We start from the raw sequence: 6832 nt of genomic DNA, 5'->3' as shown, positions 1-6832 counted from the left end.
GCAAAGTAATTGGATATTTTTGAACGTCCGCGTATGAACGGAAAGTTGAGAAGTGTCAAGCTTTGCGTGGCCCGTCGCCACAAACGGACGCCAGGTCTGCGCTCACAACGCTCCGTTTACACGTCACGGTGAAACAGCGCCAGGAAGTCCTCGCCAGTCCAGCGCCGTTTGGTAACATGAGGAACGGGGATATTTCTGCACGGACAGAATGTCAAGCGTCAGGAATGTAATGAGCTTCACCGCCATAAAAAAAATACACACAAGATACTAAAGGAAAACAATGCTTTAAAATTCCTGTTACATTTTAAAGATTGGGAATTTCAAAATGTAAATAGTATAACTTATTTGGCTTTAAATATAATCATCCAAATATAAAATCGTATTTTTATTATTAAACATTTATCAGATAATTGTTTTTTTTTTATAATTTTTTGCACATATTACCGTATTTGTGTTCCTGTATTTTTTTTAAATTTATAAAACCATCAAGTTTCCGCCCTTAAATAATAAATAAGAATGAACTCCGATGGTATGTCGTTCTTTGTCTTTCTAAATCAGATTCTAAAAAAGGAAGATGTCAAGTGAAATCAATTCATCTCTGATTAGCGGCGACAACGGAGGAGGGCAGATTGGCGCGACGGCCTTAATTGGAGTCCCGGCACCCCGGGAGATGCTGCGACCTTGCTCTTATCTCTGCCACCTCATGCATGATTGATAAATAAAGAAGAAACGCAAGATGCTTCCCAAAGCCGAGCTATCTAAGCTCATTACGGGTCGGGCCCGGCCGTTTAATTTGCCGGGGACGGCTCAATAAACATTTCATCTCACCAAATCCCATATTTGCTCGCTGTGCCGCCGCCCAGTTCAAAATAAAACAAAAAGACAGCCGTTGGTTCCACCTTGAGAATGGCCTTTATTACACTCATGAATTATTGAAATTGAAAACGTCGTGTTTACCTCCCGATATCAGCGGGACCATCCCGAGCTTTACTTGCACATTGCGCAACATAAGTAGCACAGGCGCCTCTCCAAAGACTCCCGCTTTTACAGCCTTGTCACTGGCTGCGCGCGGCGAAATAAAACAAGCGGCGAGCTTTTTCTTTAGATCTTTTCTTCAGGCAAAATAAACAAATTTAATGCGGCTCCGGCGATAACAGCCGCTTGACGTTATCCCTCAACTCCTTTGGATTGTTTCCTTTATTTGTCAAGGACCGTGAACGGGGAAAAAATATAAATAACTTGGCTTTACAGATTCTTTGTATCAGATTATTACTTTGTAACAAATTTTTGTCTGCACTTTCCCATGGCAGGTAAATAAAGAAAATTAAAAGAGATTAGCATACGCAAAGGTAACGAGTGTTTACGCACGGCCCGGATGTTCACGTCATAAACCGTTGCAAAGACGCTTGCCGACAGTTTGATTGGTCACAAAAAAACTTTTCTTGCCACCAGGTATTTTTGAGTATATGTATATGAATTATTCATGTTACTGTGACATACTTTAGTCTGCTACACACTTGTTAGATAATTCAGATCAGAACAGTTGAGAAAAATAATAGGTTGTCACGTCAACTTCAAGATGAAAACGTTTAGGCATCCCATACTCGTCGAACGCGTCTGGTATAAAGAGAGATGCGTCACGCTCGGTATTAGAAAGTGTGTGTCGTGATCATGATAAATGATGCGGGTGATACAGTGAATGAGGATTGACATTTGAAATAATGAGTACCAGCGTGCATTAGTCACACAGTATACACAAATACCAATCGCACCACTCGCTCACAAATCGTGCCTTGAAAAATAAACTGTAGTTAAAAGGAGTCGATGCTGGCAGGCTTGCTTTCTTGAGCTGGCTTTCCAACCGTTAATCAATAAAGCCCCCCCCCCCCCCCCCCCCGGGCCAATGAGACTGTCTGGAAATGTTTATTCCAATGTGCTCATATTACCTGGAAAGCCAGCTGATAACTTCAAGATGAATTGCGCCCGCAAACGGGCTATTAGCAGTCGGCCCGCGTGCGCTAGCCCGCCCGGGCGAGGGCCTGTGCCGGTCAGCGTGTAAGGCGACACCACGCGAGGTGGCTTTGCTGTTCCCGGGAGCGATGATTGCGCGTGTAATTGCTTCCATGAACCAGTTCGCCATGTGTGCCGCATTATCTCAGCCAAAGAGAAATGAAAATACACGCAGGTGAGCATGTCGGTTGTTGTTTGAAATGATTCGCTATTATGTCATGGGATCTTGCCGGAGCCGAACCTGTGTGATGTTTTTAAATGCGGGGGGGAGTTTGTTCAACCTTTATATAATTGCAAGCCCCTGCAAACAAGATGGGACCACATGGAATTTGGGGGTCCACAGAGGGTTCTTGTTCTGGCTAAATCAAACACCTGAGGATTGTTGTTGCACGTCAACGCGAGGAGCACCTAAGTTTGGAATGTCTGACACGAGCTGCTGATGTAAATGAAGTCTAAAAACACGTCAAGAATCTTTGCGCCAGATGTAGCAAAGCGACCCCAGAACATAACGGGGTCCATTCAAACTTGCCGACATTTTACTAAAAGAATAGTGGTGAGGTTTTAGTTGCAACCTGCATAGATTCGAGACAGCTGGGTAGAGCGAAATAATAAAAAATAAATTCTTTTCCTCGGCCACCCCGTGGTAAAATAAAATCCTAGCTCCGCCAGTGGTCCAGCCTGAGCTGTTCAAATGAAACTTATATTTTTGTTTTAGCCAACATGAAAAAAAAGTGTTAACATTTCACACAGCAGGAGGTCTCACTCCCGCGGCATGGCAGGATATATATGTAAAAAAAAAAGTGTTTCGTGGGGAGGGTCACATGGCCACACTCCCCCCGACACCTGCGTGGATAACCTTTTGCAGCTGCAGCTCATGAATACATATCAGTTCAATTTAACACTTGGCTGCCTGTTTCAGTGAACTTTTGTATTATCTGCCCGCTGCGCACGCACGTGTCACGTCGTATATGTCAAACACAGAAAGGAAACTGCACAAAATGGAAAGCACTGAGAAGGCATTCCAATAGTTTGGCTAACTACATCGGGGAGAATTCTGAAGAGCTGACACTGAACCGCAACGATATGAAATAGAATGCCACGTGTACGTTGCCTTTACGACATTTACAAATAGCAGTTGTCAAGCGATAACGAGGAGATTGAAAATCTTGAGGATCCCCCCCAAAAGAGTCTCCAGCTCAGATGGTTTGAGAGAGGAACATAATGCAGTCAGTGCACGCGTTACAAGGACAACAGGACCTTCCACGGCAAAGCCCCGCCCCTTCACGTTCTGCGACCATATTAGCGACTCAACATTCAATCAGCCGGTGCGTTCGGGCGCCATGACATTTACCAACAAAGAGGGGGCTGGGACCCTCGTGTCACAGGCTAATTAAGGACCAGGCGCTCTCTGACGCAATTAAAAGCACAGTATGAGCCAGCAGAGCGGGCTTTGTGGATGACGCTACCGCCAAGGCGAGCTTCTCATTTGATCATCAATGAGAAAATCATACTGACGGGAAACATGATGATTTATTTGTCGAGCTGTGCAAAAAAGTAGCGACACAATGAACAGTTGCAGAAATACACATTCATATAGTAAAGATAACGTGTAAACTTTTTTCAAATGAATCGTTTTCGTTTCTAGGTGAAGTTCAACAGCAGCCGAAAGCCTTCGTTTGCCGCCTCGACTTTCAAAGCGGCAGCTATCGACACCGCCTGGTATGATTTACGATATTTCCCCCCCGCGCTCTAACTGCAAGCAGATCTGAACAACATCAATTCCTCCAGATGCTGATGAGACGGAATTTTAAAGCGTCCGCGGCGGTTCGATACTGATAAACTGCGTTGGCGCACACTCGCTCGGGTAAAAAAAAAAAAATAATAATAATGTTATACGCAGATTTATCGCGCAAATCTTTCGAGCTGTGCTATGGCACGTAGTAAATTTGGCAAATAAAACAGCATCTGCCGCATTTAAGCTGCATTTTAATGCCCAGACGACAAACGAGGTTGTGAGGGATAATGCGTTCATTAAGTCGTGCGCAAGTAGCACAAAAAAAAAAGGGGGGTAGGATGTTTTTCATAAACATTCATTTTGATACACAAGCACGGAAATTGAGCTTTTAGACAGTCAGTCGCGTGTCAATGACAATTTGCCAATTTCACAAAGACAACAAAAAGACACTCCAAGGTTTATTTTAACGATCGAGGCAACCAAACCAAAGGTGCCGCAACACGTGTAGATAGACAATTGAATAATATTCACGGGCATATCCTTTCCTAAGAAGATCAACGGCGCTGACTGCTCTTATGTGAAAACCGCTTTTAGACTAACAAGATTGTTTGGTGTAAACACTTTGGCCATTACGAGCATATTACGTCCCGTCGGCGTGCAACGGTTTATCACGGGAAGCCATTGCAAAAGGCTGGTTTGTCCTGCGTAAATTTGCCGCCGCACTTGTTTTAGGTTCATCCAAACAGATGCTTTTGTAAAAAAAAAAAAATAAAACAAGGCAGATCCAATAAGTGTCTAGCGGAGCGCAGCGAGCGGCAACAAACTTCCCCTTAACGCTTGTCGTTTGCAATTACGTACTCAATGCGAGTAGGCGGCAGGTGATTGACCCCGACGTGTTGATTTTTGGGGGTTTTGTTTTGTTGTGTGTGGGAACACAGCCAAAAACAACACCAATGATTCAACTGCATTGCTGCACATACTAATTGTTGCCTTCCCACACTTTCTGATATTGGCAATGATGGGGAATTTGGGAAAAGAAAAAAAAAAGAAAAAGCCCGGCCTTGGAAGTCGACTTTGATTTGCAGATTGTAGACATGACACAATGCTTTTGCTTTTCATAATAGCCTTCGGGATGATTGATGGAGGCTCATTTGGATCCGATTCAGCGTTACCGAAAAAAGGAAATTAAGCACACGCTTGATTTATTGACATAATTAACGGTAAGATGTGACGACGTACAAAGAGCAAGCCGGACAACTCTGCTATTATTAGATTCAAATGCTTGTTTATCAGTGGAATCCCTTTAAGTGGCCATTAATGTCACGTACAATTGGTTGAATCAAAGCCGGGATGTTTGGCGAGATGCCTTTTTGATGAATATTTAATCATTAATTATAGTTCCGTCTTCGCCTTTTCCGTCAAGCTGTTAAGGATTTTGTCGGACGAGATGGTTCGCGGCGTCGGTTTTCATCAAGTATTCATGATATACTGCCAGTTTGAAGGAAGTCACGGCATCGGGATAAGAATCGGCGGATTTTACCAACGCACGGAGTGAAAAATTTACAGTCAATTTCCATGGTAAGTTGATGGCAAATATTGAGGCTCATTTCATAGAAAGATTAGATTTCAGTCAAGATTTTGAACCTGACGTGAATTGCGAAAATATATTGAAGTTCGCAATTAAGAGCCAAACTTCAGATCATGACATTTTGACTTCAATGCAAAAAATGTTGTTTGTTTGTTTGTTTAGTTTGGTCGGGGTATCTCCGTGGCACCCGAAATCCCCGGTTATAGCTCAAGCGTCGCTGACTAGAACCTCCCACGCGGCCGCTTTGGCTCGTAAGGACGCCAGCGAGGAAGACGTACGCGTAATGGCATCCATTACAGGCCGGGCAGATCCAAATTGCAACGCGGAAGCCGAGCGCCGTCGACGCTGCTGACCTTGAAGAAGATGAGAAGAGGGCGTAATGGATCACACCGCTTGCACGCAATCATCTGTGAAATGCCAGCCAACGTGCAAAGGGCGAAAATGCTTCGGCGTTGATGACAAAGCGAACAAATCGTCGATGATCTGTTCCCGTGTGGCTTTTTCTCGCAGCGGTAATGAAGCTAGCTTAACAACGGTAATGAAGCTAGCTTATCGTCACCATTCATTGGACATGAATTTATACATTCCGTATTTTAAAAATCAATTCTGATTCGAGGCGAGCGTAAACTGGACTAATGCTGTGATCTCTCGGAGCTGCGGCTGTTTGATGCTCTTTACGATCATGGAGTTTCTTTTTCCCCCAAAAGTCATCTGGGAGAGACTCCATCGGTGGACGGACGACCCGCTGACCTGCCGTGTTTCAGGCTTATCTTTGATACCTTCCAAAACGATACATTCTATCTATCGTCATAAAAAACGGTGAGGAAAGACAGCGTGAAATAGCATAAAGCCCTCCAGCCGTGACACGTCTCCCCCCCCCCCCCCACCACTACCACGGTTCCCTCCCTCTACGCAAACGCGACTACATTATTAATTATATTGTTGACGGGAGAAGTCAATTGAGGCGCTAATGAAAAGATACAAAAGGCGCTCTTTGAGAATTCCAGCGTAAATCTCATTACATGTGCCTTTTTCAATTTGCTAGCATGCTCTGGGGGGCAGGGGGGTCTATGCTCTGAAGTCGGCGCCAGTAGACACGGGGACACACGCAGAAGGTTAAACACGCACTCGGATTAACGCCCGTCACTCACCGACCGCACATGCTGATACAAACCGGCTGACACTTGGAGACAACGACTCGTCTCCATTTTTTAAAATGTTTTTTTTACCTTGACAGTCCGTCTGCCTAATCGGGTCAAAGTTAGCGGGAGAACTCTCTTGGTAATTGGCGGTGATTTTTAATTGCACAAGACCAACAACATGCTTTCTTGACAATTCTGTGCGCTGACTGACAGAAAAAACGGTCATAAAAAAACTGTCGGCTGATAAAAGTTAAGTCAAAAAAGTTCTAAAAGAATAACTAACTCTATGTACTATTAAAGTTATCAAAAAAATTCAACTTAATCTAAAGTTTTAAAAAAGTACAGGTTTATTTGAAA

The 6832-nt window shown here is 43.9% G+C and overlaps 1 protein-coding gene across 1 annotated transcript in view; it reads right to left on the bottom strand.

Moving 5' to 3' along the window:
* The window catches only part of prcp (prolylcarboxypeptidase (angiotensinase C)), a 38282-nt gene continuing 31450 nt past the window's right edge, over positions 1 to 6832 (bottom strand). Inside the window, exon 13 of the transcript XR_015066751.1 lies at positions 1 to 195. The gene's annotated coding sequence lies outside the window, so the exon portion shown is untranslated. The remainder of the gene's footprint in view (positions 196 to 6832) is intronic.

The sequence above is a fragment of the Syngnathus leptorhynchus genome, chromosome 7, assembly GCF_054491065.1.
Source record: "Syngnathus leptorhynchus isolate UIUO chromosome 7, UIUO_Slep, whole genome shotgun sequence".
NCBI lineage: Eukaryota > Metazoa > Chordata > Actinopteri > Syngnathiformes > Syngnathidae > Syngnathus > Syngnathus leptorhynchus.
This window is presented reverse-complemented; position numbering and strand designations above follow the sequence as displayed.